The sequence below is a fragment of the Arachis hypogaea genome, chromosome 18, assembly GCF_003086295.3.
Source record: "Arachis hypogaea cultivar Tifrunner chromosome 18, arahy.Tifrunner.gnm2.J5K5, whole genome shotgun sequence".
NCBI lineage: Eukaryota > Viridiplantae > Streptophyta > Magnoliopsida > Fabales > Fabaceae > Arachis > Arachis hypogaea.
The window spans coordinates 104,967,360-104,992,746 of NC_092053.1; the positions used below are offsets into that span (position 1 = coordinate 104,967,360).

At 33.7% G+C, this 25,387-nt stretch overlaps 1 non-coding gene across 1 annotated transcript; it reads right to left on the reverse strand.

The window, feature by feature from the left end:
- Positions 1–363: 363 nt before the first annotated feature.
- On the reverse strand, positions 364–467 carry LOC112774261 (small nucleolar RNA R71). Its single transcript, XR_003188756.1, has one exon. It is a non-coding gene; the product is annotated as a small nucleolar RNA R71 (small nucleolar RNA).
- Positions 468–25,387: the final 24,920 nt, after the last annotated feature.

Below are 25,387 nucleotides of genomic sequence, written 5' to 3' on the forward strand. Positions count from 1 at the left end.
GTTCTTGGTTCATACATAAACCCAACCTCTGGGAATTGTGGTAGCAGCATTCAAAAACCACCCATTCAGGCCAACAATTTTGAACTCAAACCACAGCTAATATCACTTGTGGAGGATCATTGTTCATTTGGTGGGAGTGCTAATGAAGATCCAAACCAACATCTCACAAAATTCCTGAGAATTTGCGACACTGTGAAGTCCAATGGGGTCCAGGAAGATACCTATAAACTGCTCTTGTTCCCATTTTCACTTAGGGACAAGGCAGCTAAGTGGCTGGAATCATTCCCAAGGGGGAGCCTAACAACCTGGGATGAGGTGGAAAGCAAGTTTCTGGCACGTTTCTACCCCCCACAAAAGGTCAATAGGCTTCGATCTGAGGTTCAGACTTTTAGACAACAAGATGGTGAAACTCTCTACGAGGCATGGGAGAGATTCAAGGATTTGACAAGGAAATGCCCACCAGACATGTTCCATGACTGGGTGCAATTGCATATTTTCTATGATGGACTTTCTTATGAATCAAGGAAGGCTGTAGACCATTCATCAGGAGGTTCATTGAACAGGAAAAAGACTGTGGAAGAAGCCATTGAAGTGATTGAGACAGTGGCTGAGAATGAGTACTACTATGCTTCAGAAAGACACAACACTAAGGGAGTCATGGAGCTGAACCATGTTAATACAATTTTAGCCCAAAACAAGGTGTTTGCCAAGCAACTAGCAGAGCTCACCAGGAAATTAGAAACAAAGCAAGTGGCTGCAATACACACACAAGATCAAGAGGAAGTAAGCACTGAAGGAGGTGATTGGGAAGAGGCCAACTATGTGGGAAACCAACAAAGGCAATCATATGATCCACATTCCAACACTTACAACCCAGGATGGAAAAACCACCCAAACTTTGGGTGGGGGAACCACCAAACCCAACCACAAAACCACAAACCTTACAACCAAAACCAACATAACAAGTCCACATATCAAAACTCCAATCAAAGATCATACCAAGCCACACAAAACACTTACTCCCAACCATCATATCATGGCCAAAATAATCAACCTACCCAACCTAATCCGAACCAACAATTTCAAGATCAATTAAACAGGATAGAAGGAATGCTTGCAACCATGAGTCAAGACATAACCGAATTGAAAGCCTTTAAGGAAGAAGTAAATTCTAACCTGCAAAACCAAGGAGCTGCCATCCAGAAGCTAGAAAATCAAATTGTGTATTTGTCTAAGCAAACCCCTGGGCCAAGCGTTTCTCATGCTGCCAAGGCTATTGCAAGGGAAGAATGTAAGGCCATAACCCTCAGAAGTGGAAAGAATCTAAAGGAGATCTCAAAGGAAACCACAGAGGATGAAGCAAAGGAAAATGTGAGAGACAAGTAACAAGGACAATCTTTTACACCGTCTGCAACAAAAGAAAAAGAAAAAGAGGTCCTGAAGCCTTATACACCTAAAGCACCATATCCTCAACGTTTGATGAAAAGTGAAAAGGATGGCCAATTCTCCAGGTTCTTGGAGATTTTCAAGAAGCTTCAAATCAACATTCCGTTTGCTGAGGCAATAGAGCAAATGCCACTCTATGCAAAATTCTTAAAGGAATTAATGACCAAGAAGAGAAGCTGGAGAAATGAGGAAACTGTGTTGTTGACTGAAGAATGTAGTGCCATCATTCAACACAAATTGCCTCAGAAATTGAAGGATCCAGGCAGTTTCCAAATCCCCTGCATCATAGGAGAAGTCATGGTGGAGAAGGCCTTGTGTGACTTAGGGGCCAGTATCAATTTGATGTCTCTAACAATGATGAGAAGAATGAAGATTGAGGAAGCCAAACCAACAAGAATGGCCCTCCAATTGGCAGATCGAACTTTTAAATTCCCTCATGGGATAGTTGAGGATTTGTTGGTGAAAGTGGGAGATTTTATATTTCCTGCTGATTTTGTGGTGTTAGATATGGAGGAAGAAGCCAAAGCTTCAATAATTCTGGGAAGACCCTTCCTGGCTACTGCTGGAGCCATCATAGATGTACAAAAGGGTGAACTCACTCTTAGACTACATGACGAGAAATTGGTGTTTAACGTATTCAAGGCAATGAGCTATCCATCAGAATCACTAAAGGAATGCATGAGGGTGGATGTAGTGGACATTGCAATACAAGAAACCTTTGAGGAAACAACAAAGGTAGTGGCAGAGGAGGAGTTCACCAAGGATATTGAAGTTAGTGACATCAACGCTGCTGAAACAACCATGCCAAGCATGCCAGAGAGAGTGAAAGAAGAGAAGGAAGCACCAAAACCTGAGCTCAAAGCATTGCCCCCTAATCTCAAGTATGCATACTTGGGTAGTGATGAGAGCCATCCTGTTATCATTAGCTCTGCCCTGAGCAAAGAACAGGAAGAAGAATTGATCAAGGTGCTACAAACTCATCAAGATGCCATTGGATGGACCCTAGCTGATTTGAAGGGGATAAGTTCATCCATATGCATGCATAAAATCTTGTTAGAAGAGGATGCTAGACCCTCCATTCAAGCTCAGAGAAGATTGAATCCCGTCATGAAAGAAGTGGTACAAAAGGAGGTCATGAAGTTATGGCAGGCAGGGGTAATCTACCCCATTTCTGATAGCCCATGGGTTAGTCCCATCCATGTAGTTCCCAAGAAAGGTGGCATAACTGTGGTGCCAAATGAGAGGAACGAACTCATACCCACAAGAACTGTCACTGGGTGGAGGATGTGCATAGACTACAGGAAGCTCAATGAAGCCACCAGAAAAGATCATTTTCCACTCCCATTCATGGATCAGATGCTTGAAAGGCTTGCAGGACATGCTTACTATTGCTTTCTGGATGGATACTCAGGCTATAATCAGATAGTAGTTGATCCTAGAGATCAAGAGAAAACATCATTTGTTTGTCCATATGGAGTTTTTGCTTATAGACGCATGCCCTTTGGATTGTGCAATGCACCTGCCACTTTCCAAAGATGCATGCTGTCCATCTTTTCGGACATGATTGAAAAATTTATTGAGGTTTTCATGGATGATTTTTCTGTGTTTGGAGATTCTTTTCCTAGCTGCCTACACCACCTTGCCTTGGTGCTTAAGAGATGCCAAGAGACCAACCTAGTATTAAACTGGGAAAAGTGTCATTTCATGGTCACAGAAGGAATAGTCCTTGGCCACAAAATCTCTAATAGAGGCATTGAGGTGGACAGAGCTAAGGTGGAACTCATTGAAAAACTACCTCCACCAAGTAATGTCAAGGCAGTTAGGAGTTTTTTGGGACACGCTGGCTTTTACAGAAGGTTTATTAGAGACTTTTCTAAAATAGCCAAACCTTTGAGTAACTTGCTTGTCTCTGATACACCCTTTGTATTTGATAAAAATTGCATGATAGCCTATGAACTTTTGAAGCAAAAACTTTCCTCTGCACCTATCATTGTCCCACCTGATTGGAACTTACCTTTTGAACTGATGTGTGATGCATCAGACCTTGCTATTGGGGCAGTGTTAGGACAAAGGAAAGGCAATTTGGTACATGTGATTTATTATGCCAGTAAAGTCTTGAATGATAACCAAAGGAATTACACAACCACTGAAAAAGAACTCTTGGCAATAGTCTTTGCATTTGAAAAATTTAGATCCTATCTCATTGGATCTAAAGTCATTGTCTTCACTGATCATTCAGCTTTAAAATACTTACTTGCTAAACAAGAATCCAAACCAAGACTTATTAGATGGGTTCTTTTGTTGCAGGAATTTGACATTGAAATCAAAGACAAGAAGGGTGTAGAGAACAAGGTGGCAGACCATTTATCAAGGATACCATGTGAAGAAGGAAGCGCACAAAGCACACATATAAATGAGTGCTTTCCTGATGAACAACTCATGGTAATTCACAAAGCACCCTGGTTTGCAGACATAGCAAACTTCAAGGCCACTGGGAGTTTGCCGTTGGAATTTAACAGGCATCAAAGGAAGAAATTGGTAAATGATGCCAAATACTTCATCTGGGACGAACCATACTTGTTCAAAAAATGTTCGGATGGCATACTCAGAAGATGCATATCAGAGGAAGAAGGAAGGGAAGTCTTATGGGACTGCCATGGCTCCACTTATGGAGGACATTTTGCAGGAGAAAGAACAGCAGCTAAGGTGTTACAGTGTGGTTTTTATTGGCCCACTATCTTCAAAGATGCAAAGGAACTAGTGAAGCACTGCCATGAATGCCAGAAAGCGGGGAACCTGCCAAGAAGAAATGAAATGCCACAACAATTCATTCTGGAACTTGAATTGTTTGATGTATGGGGGATAGATTTCATGGGACCCTTCCCCACCTCATACTCAAATAATTACATTCTTGTGGCAGTAGACTATGTCTCCAAATGGGTTGAAGCAATAGCAACTCCAACCAATGATAATAAGGTAGTCATGAACTTCCTCAGAAAACACATTTTTTGCCGTTTTGGGGTTCCAAGAGCAATCATCAGTGATGGAGGAAGCCACTTCTGCAACAAACCATTAGAGGCATTGCTTCTAAAATATGGAGTCAAACACAAGGTAGCCACACCATACCATCCACAGACAAGTGGGCAAGCCGAAATATCTAATAGAGAACTCAAAAGAATCCTGGAAAAGACTGTGGGAACTTCAAGGAAGGACTGGTCGATTAAGCTAGATGATGCTCTTTGGGCATATAGGACAGCTTTCAAAACACCAATTGGAATGTCTCCTTACCAACTAGTGTATGGAAAAGCTTGCCATTTGCCACTGGAGTTGGAGCACAAGGCATTCTGGGCCTTGAAAATCTTGAACTTGGACAGCAAAGCTGCTGGAGAAAGAAGGATGTTGCAAATTCAAGAGTTGGAAGAATTCAGAGCTGAAGCTTATGAGAATGCCAAAATTTACAAAGAAAGAGCAAAGAAGAAGCATGATAGCAACATAGCCCCAAGGAAATTTGAAGAAGGACAAAAAGTATTGCTCTACAATTCTAGGCTGAAGCTATTTCCAGGGAAGCTAAAATCAAGGTGGTCTGGACCATTCCTTGTCACCAAGGTCTCCCAATATGGACAAGTAGAAATCATGGAAGAAAAGTCACAACGAACCTTCACTGTGAATGGTCAAAGACTCAAACATTACTTGGGAGATGTGGAGGAGAAGGACAAGGTTAAATATCACCTCAACTGAGGAAGACAACCGTCAAGCTAGTGACGTTAAAGAAGCGCTTGTTGGGAGGTAACCCAACCTGAGGTAATACCCCTTTGCTGTTTCTTTTATTTGTTTCAATAAAAAGGGTGAAGTAGTTTCTGTGCATTGCAAAGAATTAAGTTTGGTGTTTCACACCAAACAATGAATTCGTGGATCAATAATTCAAAGGGGAATGTGTGACTCTAAGTTTGGTGTTCCACCATAAAGATCAACTGAACACAACAACCTTTGAATTATATGAAAGGAACAACCATTCTAAGCAATCACAGAAATGCTTAAAATCCTTAGCAGCAACTTCATTCCAAGGAGAACTCAAGGATTCAAAGAACAGAGAAGTAAGTAGGAGACTAAGTTTGGTGTTCACACACCAACTTAAGACTCAGACACTTACCCATACATAGTTGAGCTAACCACTCAAGTGCTTGAGAAGCAAGCAACTTCATCACTCTTTGCAGGAAAGGAAACAAGGATCTTAAAGCATGAAGCAACAACTAGGAGAAGAAGGAGAAATCAAATTGTTTCCTGGCAACAAAGAGAAAACAAGGAATTTCACAAGGTGGTGTTGTTCCTTGACAATTCTTTAAAAAGGGCAAACAAAAGCATGCTTGTTCTGGTTTAAACTGTAATTGTTGAATCTTTCTGGAATGTGAAGTTTCTAGTATGTTTGTCTGTTTATTGCTTTGAATAAAGTGAATGCCTAGATGTTTGGATATAACTTCACCTTCTTAAACAAATGCTTGTCATGCTTGTTCTGTTTCCAAAAATAAAAGAAAAGTGTGAACAAAAGTAACTTGGCTCAGTTAGTGACAAATCAAGTAGAATTAAGTGGTGGTATGCATGCTTGATTGTTTAGTCAGATCACTGGAAATAGAGTGTAGAATTATCATTTTTTGTGTAGAAATTGAAAACTGTCTATGGATCTTGATGAATAAATGTCTTTGGCCATGAAAAAGAAAGAAAAAGAAGAAGAAAAATCCACTGAAAAAGGGCAACCAAAAAGCAAAAAAAAAATTGAGAAAATAAGCTAGGCACCAATGGTTTGAACTTCTGAGACAAATGCCTGTGGTGTTTATGTATTAAGGATATGCTTGGATGAATAGGTTCTGAGGAGTGTTTCAACACTTGGTAACTTGGGTTAACTAACCCGGGATTATCAACCAAAAGTCCATTATCAAGAGCAACCTAAATACAAAACATTTAGTCACACAAAGAGGTGCTGGGCACCAATGTCTCAAGAAGAAATGTGAACTAAAATGCCTGTAGTGGATATGTGTAGTGCACTGATAAGAAAAAGAAAATGCCAAAGGCTTGTGCAACACATGACACTAAGCAAACAAGGAGCAAAGGAGCTCTAAGAAAAAGAAAAGAAAAACAAAGAAGAGAAAAGTGCCAAGGACATAAGAATAACAAGAGGCCATAGCAGTGTTTGATGGATGCAATGAAAAAGTGATAATCTTACCTGATAAGAATGAAAAAGTGATGCTGCAACTTTCTGCATAAAACCCTTCTGATGAACTTCAAATGCTTGCTAATATAGCCAATGTAATTGCTTTCTGTTTCATACTTTCTTCTCAAATAACTCAGGACTTGCTTAGGGACAAGCAAGTATTAAGTTTGGTGTTGTGATGCCAAGGCATCTTAGGCTAGTTTCACTAGCATTTTTTTGTTAGTTTTAGTTGTTTTATGCATTTTCTTGAGCTTAAAGTAACCAAGAATGGTTAAATGAATAACAAAGCAATGAACCATCCAAACAGTATGATTTTGATGCAAATTCCATGAGTTTTTAGTTATATTACTTGAATGCTATGAATGGAAGATTTCTCATGAAATTTTGCAAGACTTTGATGCAATTGTTTGGATGATTTCAGGGAAGAAGAGGCTAGGCAAGGAAGCAACAAAATCAATAAAGGAAGCTTGAATATCACATGTGGAGTTTAAGTTCCAGTTTAAGCCTAAACTGGAGCTTAAACGCCAGAATCATGAAGGCTAAGAAATGCTGGAACTGGCGTTTAACCTCCAGTTTAACCTTAAACTGGAAGTTAAACGCCAGAATGAGAATTTCACCAAGGGAGCATTTCCACGTTTAAGCTCCAGTTTAACCTTAAACTGGAGCTTAAACGTGTTCGACACAATTTCTCACCAGGAAGCATTTCCACGTTTAACCTCCAGTTTAACCTTAAACTGGAGGTTAAACGCCAGAAGTAAAAAAGGCACCAGGAGCATTCCACGTTTAAGCTCCAGTTTAACCTTAAACTGGAGCTTAAACGTGTTCGACTATTTCTCTCCTCCAGGGTTGCTTTCTCATTTCCACGTTTAAGCTTCAGTTTAACCTTAAACTGAAGCTTAAACGTGTTCGACTATTTCTCTCCTCCAGGGTTGCTTTCTCATTTCCACGTTTAAGCTTCAGTTTAACCTTAAACTGAAGCTTAAACGTGTTCGACCCAATTGCTCCTCCAGGGTTGTTTTCTTCAATTCCACGTTTAAGCTTCAGTTTAACCTTAAACTGAAGCTTAAACGTGTTCGACATTTCACACTCCTGGGTTGCTTTCTTCCATTTCCACGTTTAAGTTTCAGTTTAACCTTAAACTGAAACTTAAACTTCAACTTAAACGCCACTTTTTAAAAGGGGTTTCTGGGCCAAATATATTGAAGTTTAAGTTAGAATTTGAGCACAAACATTAACTTAAACGTAGTATGGTATGAAACCCAATTGAATATCATGGTTTATGGGATTGGGCCTGAAGAATTGATGAGTCTGGAGCTTCAATTTGTTGAGTCTTGTGTCATTACTTGTTTATCACTAAGTTTGCTCAATGAATGTTACAGAATTGGATCACAGCCTCATCAGGATTATGGACCATAAACCCAAAGCAAAAGGAAATCAGGGAAAGGCCTCAAAGCCCAAGAAACACAACAGAAGCTCAATTTAGAAAGTGTATAAATAGGATAGAATTTAAGTTAGTTAAAAAAAAGTTTTTTTTTACACGGAGAACTTTGGATCATTTTTCTTTTAGTTTTGTAATTGAATTCAGAGCTATGACTCACTAAACCCCTTTCATTGGGTTAGGGAGCTCTATTGTAATTCAATGAATCAATAATAGTTTTATCTTCTTCTTCAATCTTTTCTCTTGAATTTTGTTAGAAAGCTTCTCGATCTAATTCCATTGGGTAGTTGTCTTGGGAAAGAAACTACCCATAATTGGAATCCTTCGGAACCTTGGGAAAGGAATGGAGGATTCATGCTAGAGAAGCTTTCTCACAGTGAATTGGATTGGGGTTTGGATGGATATTGTGACATGTAATCCTACCAAATTGTGGTTCATGAAACTGTGTGGTATAATCAGTGATCGAGCATCATCTCTTCTTATGAACATTTAAACCAAGGGATTGGGAATTTGTTTGTTTTTAGAGAGAATTGGTGAGCCAAGGGATTGGGATCCAATCATATAAGATTGCCAAGCAAAATTCAATGAATGCATTGGTTGAGGAAGGGATAAAAGTTGTTTTGATTCGGAGATCTCAATATCTCCTAACACCCAATGAACTCCCCATTTCTGATTTACCACTTTCTCTTTACATTCTGCAATTAAATTCATGCAATCACCCCCATCCCTTTTAATTTCAGCAATTTAGCTTCTCGCTCTTTAATTCATGCAATTTTACATTCCGCAATTCTCATCTAAATCTTGATTCCGCTCAACTAGAACATACTTCTAATCCGAATTGCTCACTCAACCAATCCTTGTGGGATTCGACCTCACTCTATTGTGAGTTTTTACTTGACGATAACCGGTGCACTTGCCGGAAGGAATTTTGCCGATCGTGTAATTTCCTAAATCGTAGCATATCAAGTTTATGCACATCACTAATCAATATCTCATAATTAAAAAAGAGGTAAGTATAGACATGACAAAACAAAAGCAAAAAATGCTGAATATATAGTAGCAGTTAATGAGACTGATAGAGTTTATCCATTTTAAAAATCTTAAAATTTTGAAGCAATTGATAAAACCAAAAAATCTTGGTTGGCTGATGTTGACAATGTCCTATGCTTTTTTGAATTCTTGACTTCTAGGAATCATGTGAAGCAAAATTCATTGGTTGGCTGATGATGACAATCCTGAGAGGGTTCAGACAACATAAATTCATTGGTTGGCTTGCTTCCCTTTCTTCTAATGCTTCCTCATTTTAGACCTTGCGTATCTACAAGAAAATATTTAGGGACATAAGACATCAATCCTAGCTAGAGTATCTAAAATTAATAGAAACCATTAGGTTAGAAGTTACTCTATGTGCATGCCACCCCGATCTGACGACGACAGCATGCTGCCCTAAAGCTGCTCCATGACCTTAGTAGCTTGTTCAACTTCCTGTAAAAGAATAAAGGTTAGTAAATTGATAAGGGGTAAGCAAGCAAAATTTACTACACTGACCAACAGGGGATTGAACAAGAACTATGACTCACATCAAAATCAGCAAATGTTACCGGCATTCCTCCTCTAGAACGGATTTTGACCATGTTGAATCCAGCATACCTGGAAAATGGATTTAAGACATTAAAGCTCGATAGTAAAAACTCAAAATCAAGTGAAAGATGAACATTGCAAGATCAAGATATAAGAAGAACCAGTAGGTCCAGCACTGCTCCAATATGAACAACTTTACTATAGACACAACAACTCACACTGAGAAAGTTTGTCTCAGTTCATCTTCAGTGCACTTTAGACCAAGATTTGCAATGAAGAGAGTAGAGCATGGTCCTCCATCAGGACCTCTTTCATGCTGCTCCTACAGAAAAAATATTGCAATAAAAAGATGAAAAATTGCAACCTCACTATTGAACGCGAAATGTGTTGATGCTTAATTGATAGCGGTTTTTGTTCTCAACAATAAACCTCGAAACTGGAACGGACCGGTCGATCGGATCGGTTTAACCGCAAACTAATAACACTAACAGACCGAGCAGGCATATAAAACTGGTAATTAAAAAACCGGCAAAAAATTGTTGAACCGCACAAAAGCCGACCGGTCGGATCGAACCGGAACCAGGCCGGTTTACACAAAAAAAGGGAAGCTCATTCGTTTCTTTCTCCCTTTCTCCGTTTCTTTCTTTCAGTCAGAGAAATCACCCAAACCCAACCACAAAACCCTAGCACTGTAAGCCTACACCACCGCCACAAGGAGTGTCATACTGCCGCCGTCCGTCGCACTCACAGTTCACCATCCGTCATCTAGCGTCCCTCGTGCTCCAAATCTTCAACCCCTGTTTGCTGTCACCGATCACAGTTGCTTCCTCGACCTCGGCGTCCGTCGTCTTTGTCTGCTCAGCCCCGCTTCCGTCGCCGTTTGTTTGCCGTTCACGTTCGCGTTTTTGATCGCATTCTTCGCCGTACGCGTTCGCTCGGCGTTCACCGTTCGCGTTCAATCACCGTTCACCGTTCGAGTTCGCGTGCGTCTGGAAGCCACGTTGCTCTGCTTCAAACTCTGCGACCAACCCGCGCGCTCCACACATCCTTCAAACTGCTCTCTTTTGTCCCCGCCGTGAGTTCCCTAAACCCGCCACCAGACAATACACTCGCACAACACCAATACTCTTCTTCAAACTCTGCAACCTATGATTTATATTACAATAAGTACTTATTTTATTTGGTATTGGTTTGGATGTTTTGGTAGACTAAATTAAAGTTACAAAAGTTATGTTCTCTTCTCTATCACGATGAAATCAAGCTTTGAATTCTCTTATTTCGTTTTAATTTTACCGCACTCAACATGTTTGATGAATTACTTTAACCATATTTCTGGTTGGTTTTATACTTTCTAGCTTTTAGAAACTTATTAAGTTGATTGCATGTGAAATTAGAATAATTGGATCATAGTAATTAGGAAATTTTAGCTGTACAAATAACATCGTTGCAGAAAACATGTTAGCATGATGATTGCACTTGCATTAGTGTTCTTCTGGTAAATGTTTAAACTGTTATTGTGAACTTCTTAATTTGCTAATTGTTCTTGTGTTCTTGTGTTACCTTTTTTTTGTTGTGATTTTCTGTTATTGAATTTCTTAAGTTGATTTGCTAAATTGTTGGGCTGCTGTTATCCTAATTTGTCAAATTGTTTGGTTGCTGCGACTTCATTTGTTGGATTTTCTATTTAGGTCTTGTTCTTGTTTATTTGCTAACTTGTTGCTGTATATTTATTGTTTATTCGCTGGATATTAGTGATCATTGTATTTGAGATTGTTTACTATGAAAGTTAGATGTGGTGTTGAAGTCCATGATTAGTGCATCCCTTTGATTTAAATTCTAATTTTGTTAGGACTTAATGGGTTGCATTGGTTAAACACTAATAAATATTTTATGTATGCGTTTTGATTTTTTAATGAAATATGATATGACTATGATAAGGGTTTTATGGGCAATTAGGAGGTACGTTGTTAGTGAGTGAGAACTATGGTAATATGTATGCGAAATGATAATTGAGCTCATCAAGCATTCATTTATTGTTAAATTCAATGACATGAAACCCAGTACATAGTCTGAGTTCCTTGAAGACCTCTGTAAACAGGTTTTTTCATCTGATTTTATGTGCATATCATCCATGCACTAGTTTTGGTTGTTTATTCTGATTAAAAAGGCATTAAACAGCTGGCTGTGCATGGTTAATTTGCATATGTTTCTCCCTGTGTTCCCGCATGTTGCTGAATTGGTAATCAATAAATTCGCCTTTTTGCTGTAAATCGGTACTTTACTAGGATTTGTTAAATTTGTTGCTGTAACTTGCACTTGTTGCTGAATTTATTGCTTCTCAGTCACAGAATCAGAACAGAATACTCAGTCAGTGCTTGAATACTTGGCTTTGCTTACTGATTATATTTGATGATAAATTTTAAGTTGATAACTTTTAAAATTTACATTTGCACTGCCCATGTTACTGATTCACTGTTCTTTCAGTTCTTTTTGTTGTTGTTAATCATCATGATGAGGTTTGTTAAAATTTGAACTGTCTATATTACTGAGTGTTCCTTCAGTGCTTTTGCTTGTTGTTACTCATTGTGGTGAACTTTGTTAAAATTTGCACTGCCTATGTAACTGATTCACGGCTTCATGCCTCTCGTAATTATCAATGGCATGAACTCCGAACCAAAGCCCCAACTCTTTGTAAAAAATTGTAATGAAAGCTTATTGGGACTTTTTCTTCTACTTAAGGTATGAATCAGAATGATGAGGCCAAGTTGTGAATATACTAGTGTCAACGGACCATAATATGTATTAAATTTGTGACATCAGAAGGGTGTAATAATAACAATAATGGAGTCATGTTACTTGAATATTAAGGTTTAACATTTAAACTCTCAGCTTCTCAGCCCTGTTTGATTCTTCATCTCAGTCAATTGAATCGAATCAACCATGCTTTCTTTTTATTTTTCTCTTAGTTGATTCTTAATTTTTCTAATGTATGTAGCTTTCTGAACCAGGTGGATCAGATTATGTAGTTTTCTTTATTTGGGATATTTTCGGAGATGCATTAGAAGAGCTATTTTATTATTATGTTTGGTATAATAATATTCACATGTTCTGTATGCTTGTGATTGTTTCGGTGTTGATGGTGGCCCTCTTATCCAACTGCTCTTGTTCTGTAGTATGCTTAATTTTATAAGTATTAAGGTTAGACAGATATTTTGTGTTGTATTTTGCTATAACTGAACCCTAAAGAGTTGGTAGAGGATTTGAAGAAACTTGTATTTGTATAGTATTCATTTATGTGTGTATTCTAGCCTGAGTTTTGCGCTGTTGATGCTTGTGGTTACTAATTCTGAAATTTTAAAGTTGTGCTTGATTTTTGGTTCTGAATATCTTAATTTTATTTTTTATTATTCTTATCAATTGTTTATAATTAAATTTCTTGTCATTATATATATTTTGTAAAATTTTGTATGAAAAATAATGATAAATACACTTTTATATTCTAGTTTTTATGTGTAATTTATTATCAAATAAAATATAAAAACTGAACACTAAATTTTATATTTTTATTCCTTGTGTTGCATTGTTTTCATGATCAAACGTAGCTTTGTATATATTTTGTTACCATTTTTTACCCTCTCAAGTTCCATTAATTAACAGTGGAAATAATTTTACATTATCGATGAATAACAAACAAATGAGAAATATAACTTTTATTTTCATAATAAAAAAATTATATGTTGAAAAGATTAATGATTATATAATTTTATATAATTTTAATAATTTAACCATTAAATCATATGACCATAACTAAGTTTATACATGTTTGTATGTAATCTAATAATCTTACCATTAGGGTGTGTAAATTTAACCATTAAAATTTCGAATAAGAATACTAGTATATAATCTCATACTCTATTTTCTTGGTCGTCCCTTTTGAGTTGGACTCCAATTCGTGAATGTTTCACTGGAGTTGGTAACGTGAAAATTGAATAATTAGGAATACCTTTAAATTGAGATTTACCTGGAGGATATGTCACAAACAGCATCTTGCGCGGCGGTGATGATTTCATTCTACGTGACCTTTTTTTCCATATCTTTTTTTTGCGTTGAGTTTACTCTTCAAACAAAGTAAAAACACGTAAATAATGTCAGATTGAGTTTTAAATAAGTTAATCATCAGTTACAATTTTATAGGTTAATACTAACACGTAGACAATAAAATACGAAGCATAGTATGGAACGAATAAAAATTAAACAAAAATTAAAATGAAATAAAGTTAGATATCAAAAAAATTAATAAAAAATTACGAACTTCTTTGAACTGCTCCTAGTTGCACGACCAATCATGATGTCACTTTAATGGTAATGTGAGTGCTAAAAAGGGTGAATAACACAGAAACATAAAACAAGTTGTTAGGGAGGCTTGAACAGTAGTGACTACTCTAACAGTTATTTATAATGTTTCCATTGTCGTTTGAAATTTGAAAAGATAATACTATCTAAAAAATAGGAGGTTTAAGTTAAATTTTTTTCTTTCAATTTTAAATTAATTCGACTACACATGTGGAATTTATTACGAATTTTTATCTGATGGCCTTTAACAATATTCAAATTTAAGTTACTCTTTGCATAGGTGGCAAACCGTTTAAACTTCAATTTAAAAATGTTGCCTTTCAAAATTTAATTTAAATCTTAAATATGTTTCACTAAGTTAATTTATAAAATTAATCTTAGTGTTTTATTTATCCTAAAAATTATAAACTAAAATTAAAATTCATAACTTGTTTTAACAGAATTAAAATAAAATAAAAAAATAAGCCTTGAATAAAAATAAATGTACTAAAATTTGAATTTCGAAATAAAAAATATTACAAAAATAAATAAATTACTTAAACATTATTTTTTAAAGCACCTCATGAACTCAGATGAATAAATATTATATGTCAAATAGATCATGATATGTTGACACAAAAATTATTGTCTCTTTATTGTTTGAAAAATAATAAACCTATCTCATTAATAACAATATTATAACTTAAATATAAACGGTAATTGATATCATATATTGTGTAGGTACCTAGAGTATATTAGAAAGGTGTGTTTATAATTTAACGAGAAAAATTTGTCTTTATAAATTTCTTTTAACAAAAAACTAGCCTCGTTCAACTATTTTAATTCCTTTACGAATAAAAATATCCTATTAAGAAAATCTGTAAGATTAATTTACATCCAGCAAAAATATATGTGAAAAAATGGTTAGAGATTTTTGAATTTAACATAATTGACGAAAGAATTTATTTAATAATAAACCTATTTTATTAAAGCTTGAATGTAGACACCAATTATCATAATATATTGTATAAGTATCAAGAGTATATTAACATAATATGATAATAGTTTAAGAGAAATATTATTCTGTACATATAATTTAAGAAATCAGCTTGTTTAAATTTTCTGTAAGTGGATCTATTTTTAAATTTTAGGTCGAGAGTAAGCAGATTTTTTAAATTTCCTTGATGGTTGAAAGTGAAGTAGTTATATTTTTTTCTCGAGAGTCAATGTAAACTTTTACGGAACGTGAGTACATGCATGTAGTTCTAGATTATAAGAAATAGGGGTAAAATAGAAAAAAGAGAATTGGATACTACATCTTTCATATTCCCATTATATATTGTTACAGGTATGTTAAAGAGAAAAATTATTTTCTGGAAGATTTATTTTAAAAAATTACCGTATTAAAATTATTTTGCAAACGAATCTATCCTTATAATTTTACGTTGAGACTGAGCGGTTTTTTTTTAAATATCTTTTGATGGTTGAAAGTGAAGCAGTTATATATTTTTGTGCTGACTTAATGTAGAATTGACAGAAATTGGATACGTATTTCTAGTTTTAGATTATAAAAATCGGAGTAAAATAGGAAGAGAGAATTTGAGAACAGATTCTCCGTATTCTGATGGTATATTGTTATAGATAAAAAAAATGCAATTCTGAAAAAAATCATGCTACTTTTTAATATTTAATATTAGTAATGTGTTTTCGAAATGTTTGCACAAAATTCACCGTTGACTTAGACTTATTTATTTAAGTAAAGTTTGTTTATGGACTCATCAAACCTGTATAATTCTAATACAATTTGAAGTGTATTAGTATATTTTTATCTTTTGGTAAATTTAATTTTATTTAAATAATTAATAATCTAAATTATAAAATTTGTAGTACTTTGTAATTAAAAATTTAATGATTTATTAAATTGCATGTGTTCGTATTATTGTACTGATGTTATTAATTTTATTTATTAGATTTTGTTTAAAAGAAAAAATTTACGGTTGTTAAATGTTAACTTACAAATAAATACATTTATGTTATTTTTAAATTAAAATTTTTTAAATAAATGTACTCTTATTATTTTAATTTTTTTATTTAAATTAACATATTCGTATAATTTTAAATAAAATTTAAAATTAAATGTGTTACAACTAATCAGTTGAATCTTGAAGAAACATATGATATTCAAATGACGGTGTTGTACGGCCAATTCGATTGATTTACCAAGAAACACGAATTTATTGGTGTTTAGAGATGGATCAAGGACAAAAAATTGTTGATTAATGGAAGATGTGTTTCGTTGTTTCTTCTATTTTTAACATTATTAAATATGATACATGAATAAGAGATAATAATTTATAAAATAAAAGATAAAATTAATAATTAAATAGTATATAAAATATTAAATTATAGTTAAAATTAAATAAGAATAACGTATTTTGTTACTGAAACTATCTAATAGTCCAAGAATGAGATAGTCTAACCAACTGAATTGTCCAACGATATCTTCTACACAGAGAGGATGGCTCATGATCAACGTTAATCTCATGATCATCGTTACTCGTAAACGAATCTCCAATAGTTTAAAAAAATACCATCTAAATTTTAAAATTAAGAAAGTTACAAATTCGATTTAAAAAAAAATCAATTTTTAATAAGAATTAAAAGCGATAGTTTATCGTTCCAACATTTGTTGGAAACGAAAATTTAAATAAGATTAAATATGTGTAAAATGAGTTGCAAATAAATGATATACATAAACTGAAATTTAAAAACTAAAATTTCCAATGATTTATAAAAAAAAGGTCCAAACCGTATGGTTACAAATTAAATATTACATATGTGGTTTCAAAAATTGAAGAATATTAGATGTATAGGCGTAATAGAATAATATTAATTATCGCTATCAATTTCTGTTGTTTTTTAATTAACTACGATATATGAAAACAATAACAACAATACCATTTAAATTTTAAACTAAAGAAATTCAGCAATTCGGTTAAAAATAAATACGATTTAATGCTTTTTGAGTTTAAATGCATTATTTTTTTCTCTTAAATGGTACAAAAACAACAAATATCTTTTTTCAAACTAAATCGTTATAGCCTCCAGCGATTTACGCACGTGTCTCTATGCACATAAACCGCTATTGCCAGTAGCGGTTTATGGCCAAGCATCGATAAACAGAAACTGCGACTTTGTTCTAGCGGATTATGTGTTCCCCCATTTGCATGTAATATGCAGCTGGCTATAGCGGATTATGTGTTTACGTAAACTGCTATTGCTAGTAGCGATTTCTAAAGATATATAAAAAAATGTGTTTGCGTCTTTATATTGGAATAAGATATTTTTGGATAAATTTAAAAAGGGAAACTATCACTTAAATTTAATAGTTTAGTGTATTTTTTTCAAATGTGGTTGACATGATGTAGATGGAAAACAAATTGAATTTCGTAACTTTAAATTTGATTTGTTCAAAATTCAATATTTGAAATTTTAATTTTTGAAATCTACTCTATCAGTAGCCCTTATAAATTCGGAGCACATGGATCTACTCTAGTCAAAAGTTTTTATAATTTACCTATTCATACGAGAAAAACTTTAGTTAATTTTAGCTTGAATTAACTATTATCACGAAAACATGTCTTCGAGGGGGAGAGGTAGGAGGCCGAGCAAGGAAAGAGCTAGATCTACCATCAATGTAACAAGCAAATCAACAGACAGTCAGGACAAGAATAGGACAAAACAGAGGAAAAGAACACTAAAACAAATAATAGATACATCCTCAAGGTAACCGGTCCAATTTTATTATACAACTAAATATTTTCTTTATAGTATAGTCGGTTTATTTGAGTAATAGATGTACGTTCAATTTTGTGTTTTTCTTAACATTAATTTAATTCTTAATTATTATCCCGTAATATTTAATATAATAGGAAAAAACCTGTTTTATTATTTATTAGTACATATCTTTAGTACAAGATTTTAAACAACCTATGAAATTTTGTAGATCAATTTTAATTATAATTTTTAAAACATGAACCATTTTTTCCTGTGTAATTAATTTCGTTCTGCACCAGAGCTTATTGAACAATGTATCAGATTAATATTTCAGCGTACATTTAGTGAACAACGAAGTAATCAATTTTTCAACTTCAATAAGATACAAACTTTGTGATCATGTTTTAATAGGAATTAATTTTTATTAAATTTTATGTAATATTTAGAATACAATATTAACGTTTATTAATTATTTAGTATCTGCTGATGCTTTAAATAAGTGTTCTTAAATTGTGTATTATTTGCAACATTTAAAATACAGTTTTCATGGAAGTTTAAATACGGGTAACAAAAAACAAAAGGAGGTGAGTTCGCCCCTTAAGAAGAACCATTCTCAAGACGTTGAAGCTCACTCACCACCCACCTACAACCAGTACCACCACCATTGTGATATTATTTTTACTAATGCAGTTGATAAGATGACAACAACCATAACCTGTCTGACGAAAATCCTCGAAAAACAAAACCAAATGGCTTATCCATTGTACGCCGTTAATAGAACTAGATCGGACAATCCGTACATAAAAAATCTAGCTATTAATAATACCACGAATATTAATAATTCAAAAACTGATAATAAAGTCGACATAGATAAAATAATGAGCAAATTCATTCGATCCCAAGAATGTCAAAAAACAGTTGTACAACCCACCCGACACAAATTCTCCCCTAGCAACGATTCTGATAACCACGCAAATGACGTGAATCTCAAGGAGATATTCAAACCAAATGCCTCCCCACGAAGATCATCTGAATTATATTTGAATTCAAATACGCGAATATATATTGGTAAAAAGGGTACCTCATCATTTGTGCTGCCGCGGCGTTCATGTGGCCCGAAAGTTCCATAAGTATGTGTATAAAAACATGAGAATGTGTTGTGATGACTTTGTTTAGTATTACTTTTTTTAATTTTATTGTCTAATTACACATGATGATGGTATCGTGTTTGCAGTGGATGCCCATTAGTTTTAGACCACCGGAGGACATGATTCTAACGACGGATGAAGTTGCTTGTGCCGCCTATATTTTTGGCCCGGATTTAAAGTGGCAAGTTAATCGGTAAATACTTATAACACTATTCGATTTGATGCAGGTCTAATTTATCATTTCGTAACGACAATTTTATGAGATAAATATTTGCATGTGTATTCGTAAAGGGATGAAGTACTGGTGTCAACTCATACCGCATATGCAAATAGAGAAAGTTTAGCCACATTAGTTCCAGGAGAACAAGTCATCCAGGATGTAAATATTTATTTTTTATTAGTTAACATTAAAAAAGTACAAAATGTTAATGTTATATATCGTAAAATTGAAAATGTACAAATTTATTTGTTTGTAGGTTATAGATTCCCTTACTTGCATTCTCACACAAGAGCATAAAAAGCTTAACAAGTTGCTATCCATATGGTTTCTGCCAACAACCTTTTCGGTAAGTTTCAGTAAAAAAATACCCCAAAAAAATCTGTATTTGATATTTTGTTTAAATTAAGTTTCAAGCCGCATATGAATAATTTGATGTATTATTTTTTTTTTTTTACAATATACTCAAGCAACTAGCACTTACATGGTCTAGACCACCCAATCAATTAAGGGAACAATATGCGGATAAGTACATGCATAAGATTGAGTATTTGTCAAGGGTAAGTCCTTTATTTTTTAGTAAAGAATATATGATTTATTTAATCCAAATTGTATGTTTATCTTAATAGCATAGATTAACAATCCTCGTTATTTTGTAAATAAGTAGATTTTTGTCCCCATCAACGACCTCAATGAGCATTGGTTCCTGATGATCGTAGACGTGAAAAAAGAAAAGATCTTTGTGTTTGATTCTTATAAAATACCAGACAGAAACTATGGTAGGCTATTATCAGTTAAACCCATGGTAAGTGGTCCAGTTTGATTTTGTTAAAAGTACATTTAGTTTTTAAACGTTTATTCTCTATTAATTTTGAATGTTTTGTATATAACAAAAAAAAAAAAAACACGACATCGTTTGAAATTACGATTTGAATTTGTAATTTAAGATCATTGCTATATTTGGTTTGTAAGTAATTTAGTAGTTTGTTTAATTTGAAATGAAGGTTCATTTGTTAACACTAATATCGAATTAATTATTTTTAAATTTTTTATAATCTATCCATTTTAGACAGGTAATAAAAATTAACCCATTACATTGCTTGTACTATACAGTAACCAACAATAATTTATGTCACACAGGCTATATTCATCGAACGAATGTTAGAACACAAATCTTTCTACATGTCTAGTGAAATCACTGTACCTAGGATTTCTGAGTTTTGTGTCGTGAAACCGTCCGACCTGCCACAACAGAGGAAAGGCTCGTAAGTAATATTAATTTTAAATTTTTTTTTGCTGTCATGTCTTTTGAGTTTGTTATGTACGAATCATGTGTTCGGTTAAACTGATGAATTAGTACAATCACACATTTAACTAAACAGTAATGACTGCGGTATCTGGGTTGCTCAATGGATGAAAGAGTGTGGATGGACTGATGATTTTGGCATCACGGTAACCAACTTTATTCATTTTCTAAATTTTTCATTATTATTAGGACAAAATGTAATATGTATCCAGGTATATATATGTTATTCTAATTGCTTCGTACTTTTTAAAATTATTAGGTCTATGACAGTGATAGGATGAGGCTAGCAATCGACTTGGTTAGCAAGGAATTCAATTTAAAGAAGTCAGAAGTTATGGATAAGGCACATGCATATATGAAAGAAATACTACAAAAACAGTCACGACTGCAAAAGGATATATAGTTTATTATTTTCATCGCATTTTATATTTGCCGAGACACGTCATATTTTGTTATGCACGTTTTAGCTTAAGTGATTCTTTTATTATAGGATATTTTGTTCTCTAATCGAACCTATTGTTGAGCCTTTTTTATGTTTATTTATGTGCTTAATAAAAGAGCTAATATCATATAACTTTAATTTTTAGCTTTCAAGATAAATCCAAAGATATAACTTTCATGAGCTGTTTTTTATGAGCTATTTTTTTAACTTAGTTCGAAATAATAAATTTTGATATTGTATTATAGGATTACTAACATCAAATCTTGATAATTTGACCAAAAATTATAAATACTTTGTGTCTTAATTTTTTCCACAAACCTTCAACAACTCATAAAAGTTAACAGCATAGATGGTTGTAGATTATAGTGATAGATAAGGGTGAAAGTTGCGATGATAATATGTGGTGATAACTCATAACGATCGGGTGAAGAGAAGGTAACAGGAGAAGAAAAAAATAAGAAGGAAGGCCAATATAATTTAATAGTTAATATTAGGTATGTGTACAGAGATTAGTATACAGTAAGAAAAAGAATATTGTTTAATATAGTGAAGGGATATTACAAAAATGTATATTAATGTTTTGAAAAAATAATAAAAATAAAGATAATTTAAAAAATTAAACATAAAATTTAACAAAAAATTTTTCATCAATTGATATTAAGTATGAATATAAAGATTATTTTGAATATGAATTTTTATCTCTACTTCAAATTAGATACTATTAAAAATAGATAAGTAAAGTTAATAACGTTTATAAATAATTAATTATTTATAATGTTTATAAATAATTAAAAATAATGTTTATAAATTATTTATAATTTATTAGGTTGTTATTACAACATAATAAATTTGTTTAATATCTTATTTAATTTAAATTTATTAATTTTATATAATATAAATTAAAAAAATTTTATATGTTTTTTAATGTTTTTATTTGTAATGTTTAAATTATTATGTCCAATTAATAAGATTAAAATTAAAATTAGAAAATTTAATCTTTTAAAAAGCTACTGAATATATTAAACTACTAATATAATATTTAAGCAGGTCAGTACACTAGACTTGAATAATGTTTCATCCAATTTAAAATTATTGTGCATTCCAAAAAATATTTTATTTTACTGATATCATTTACTATGACTTTTTATAAATTCATGCAATATTAATAGGAGAAGTCTTTTTTTCCTTTTCATTTTTTCGAAATTCTATTTACATGATTTTATAAACCCCTTTAAAAAATTTTTAATCTTAGATAAATAGGCGCCTCTTTCAATTTTTCCCAAAATTTGGGGCAAAAGGAAAACCTAAACCCGCCCAAAACAAAACATTATTCTCCATCCTTCCCTAACTCCTTCGTCAATGCATCTCACCAGAATCTCTGTTTTGCTGAGCTTTTATTCCCTAAAACCATCATCTATCCTTCTCTAAACCCATCTTCTCGTCAACTCTGTTCCTTGTTATTTATCCCTGACCACTGAGCCACGACCCACCGCAATAGTGTTGCTCATGTGTTATTTAAGATATGGAATGACATCGGAGTTATATTTTACGTGATATTGATCTTTGGGACAGGTGAAAGGAAGGCTTGAGGGAGGGCAATTGTATACTCCTGCCTATGTGGCCCGCATGAATGCAATGGTTCGGGGGGCAGCAAGGGGCATCACAGTGCCAACAAATTTGACGGTGTTGTGGAGCTCATTGCAGCAGTTACTGCAGGAAATGGGCGGAACCGGTGGTGTGGCGGTTGATGAATCTTTCTTCCAATATTTGTTTAATGGACTTGTGAAGGAAGGCGAGATTCAAGGATCAGTTCGTGCAGGAGTGCATTGGACACCAGCTGTAACTGACATGTTTGCGATCGATTATGCATTGTCAAAGTGATGTCCAGATTAAGGTTTTATGGTTTCTTTCTTGGGCCTTTGTTTTGGTTGAACCCTTGATGATCCTTCTCTCAATGTTTGGTTGGCAACAATTGGACGCAATTTTAAATTCTTTTGACGTATTGCATTTCCAGTTTTTACTCTTATGTAAGTTCTGTTATGTTTTTTAGAAGTTTTATTTTTCTGTTATCATTGTTGAAATGTGCAAATTGACATGTAAATGATGGCAGGTTGTTTTACATAGGCATTTACTAAGAACAGTAGCAGCTCCTATGGTGGATATGCTTCTTCATGATCTGGTAATTCTATACAATAAATTGTCTGTAAACGTAATATATATCTAGAGGGTTTAATATGGTCTAACGCAATAGATTCATCATCTACAGGATGAACAGAACAAATTGAAGAACGGTGTTGAGCTTCAGAAGGCTCTAAGTTCTGAATCTATTTCAGTTAGTCCTGGAGACAGAGTTGCAATTGTAAGAATAAGATGTTATTTGCATCAACGTCTGTATTGCTTTTGTGTTTGCTGCTGAGCATTAGTAGGAGCCATAGAATGAGTACTTACATTTTGTTTATTATTTCCTTTTGTAGTCCAAGAGTTTTCCTAGACCTCTGGCAGATAAGGCTCTTGCTGTTGTAGAAGCATTGGAGGGAAAGGATGGCATTTCTAATTTTGCAACAAATCTTATTGTTAAGGTTTATGTAATTCATTGCCAACCATTTTTCAATTTACAGTTGCGACCAGTTGGGTGAAAATATCGTTTTTCTTAAGCATCAGAACTATTCTCCTCTCTGATTTGTGAACAGTATAATTAGAAGTTGAATGTGAATGTTCAAACCATAATGTTGAAGTATTCATGGACGCATTTAGAGCGGTAACTGAAGAGAGGTAATGTGTCTATTATTTTGTTGAGCTTCAGGAATGATTTGACCTCCAGTGCTTCTGTAGTGATTCAAGCCTTGCAATATGATTTGATGTTGAATATTCTTTTTTTCCCTCAGTGCATAGCCTTTGAAAAGACTCGACAAGAAACTCGAAGGAACACTTTTACATTCATATCGTAAGGTATTTAGGCTTTCACCCGCATAAAGCTTTATCAGAATTTGTTTGAATCTACTAGATTCACAAATATACTGTCGATAACACTGGTAATGTATTAAATATCAGATTGGTAGACCAACTGAAAATTACCCAAAATATTAATGTGCGAGTGTAACTGCTTTCCCAGAGCCTGAGAGGCTAAATTTGCACAGGCTTTTAGGATGCTGGCACAGGTAGCTGCATCTACAATCTTTTTAGCTCTTTACATATCAATTAATAGCTTTATACCTTCTTCAAGGTGTCCCGTCTGAACATTACCCGAGATCAGGTCTGTCGAAGGAACTGAACTTTGAAGAGCCCAATTTGCAAAAAATCATATTTGCTTCCCCGAATCACATTTAGCATACATGTCAACCAAAGAATTAACTTGGGCAAACTTTATTTGAATATTCCCTAATTCTCTCTTAGTTACTCATATTGGATTTTTTTACTTATTCTTATTAGCTTGTGTTCCTATTTTTTTTAATATTAATGCCTTTAATATTGAGGAAAGTACAATTGCGATTGCAAGGGCTTCTACGTTAAGTTCGTAATTTTTTTCTCAGTAGTGTTTTCATGGTGGCGTTGACTTGAATGTATTGTTGTTTACGTTTGCTACTCGTTACTGAGTTTTCATGAGAATTTGTTGAGGAACGGAGTTTTTGAGTATAATATGTGTGAGTTGTGGTATCAGTTTAAGTAGTGTTGTTCTGTGCGGCGTTATTGTTATTATAGTTTCAGATGTGTGAGATGGTTCCTACACTGTTTAGCTTGGGGATGATTACAGTATCTTCAATGTGTTTTTGAATCCCTAAATTCAATCCAATTCTGTTATCTAGAGCTCTGTTGAGATTGAGGGTCTTAGGTAGGAGAGGAAGAGATAGAAACTTGAATTATATCAAAATTATTACGTTGAATAGGTTGGATTAGAAGTTTGTGCATTGTAGATCTAATCTAAAAAATTTCATATCAATCTAAAATCATTAGACATACTCTTTTATAGATCAAAATTGATGGTAATATATAAGAGTTTCAAATATGCATGAATATAAGTTGTCAGTCTTATTGATGTTCAATTTTCACAAAATTCAGTGCAAATTAATGGTATAATTTTGATTAAAATAACACTGATGTGATTTGATCATATATAAAGTAAATAACAAAATTGATTCTATGCTATCTTCACAGATATGCCTTGATAATTTATGATATCTTCTTTATTTCTACTGGGGGCTTCAGCATCAATATTTTGATCCTTTTTTGCTTTCCTTTATTGGATTAGTGTGTTTATCAGTGAGGGTTTGGTTAGCTTTCTTCACAAGCTAATTAAATTTATGATGTTAACATATTTTTTTGTTAAAAGAGCGAAAATGCTGACCCTTCATCATTGAAAATTCCAAAGACAACGAATATCTGCATGCTTCATCCCCCTCCCTCGTTCATGATAGATGGTAAAACTGATTTTAAATATTTATGTTGAATTAGGTGATTACATTCTTACTTTATATAATCTTGGTAACATATAAGCTT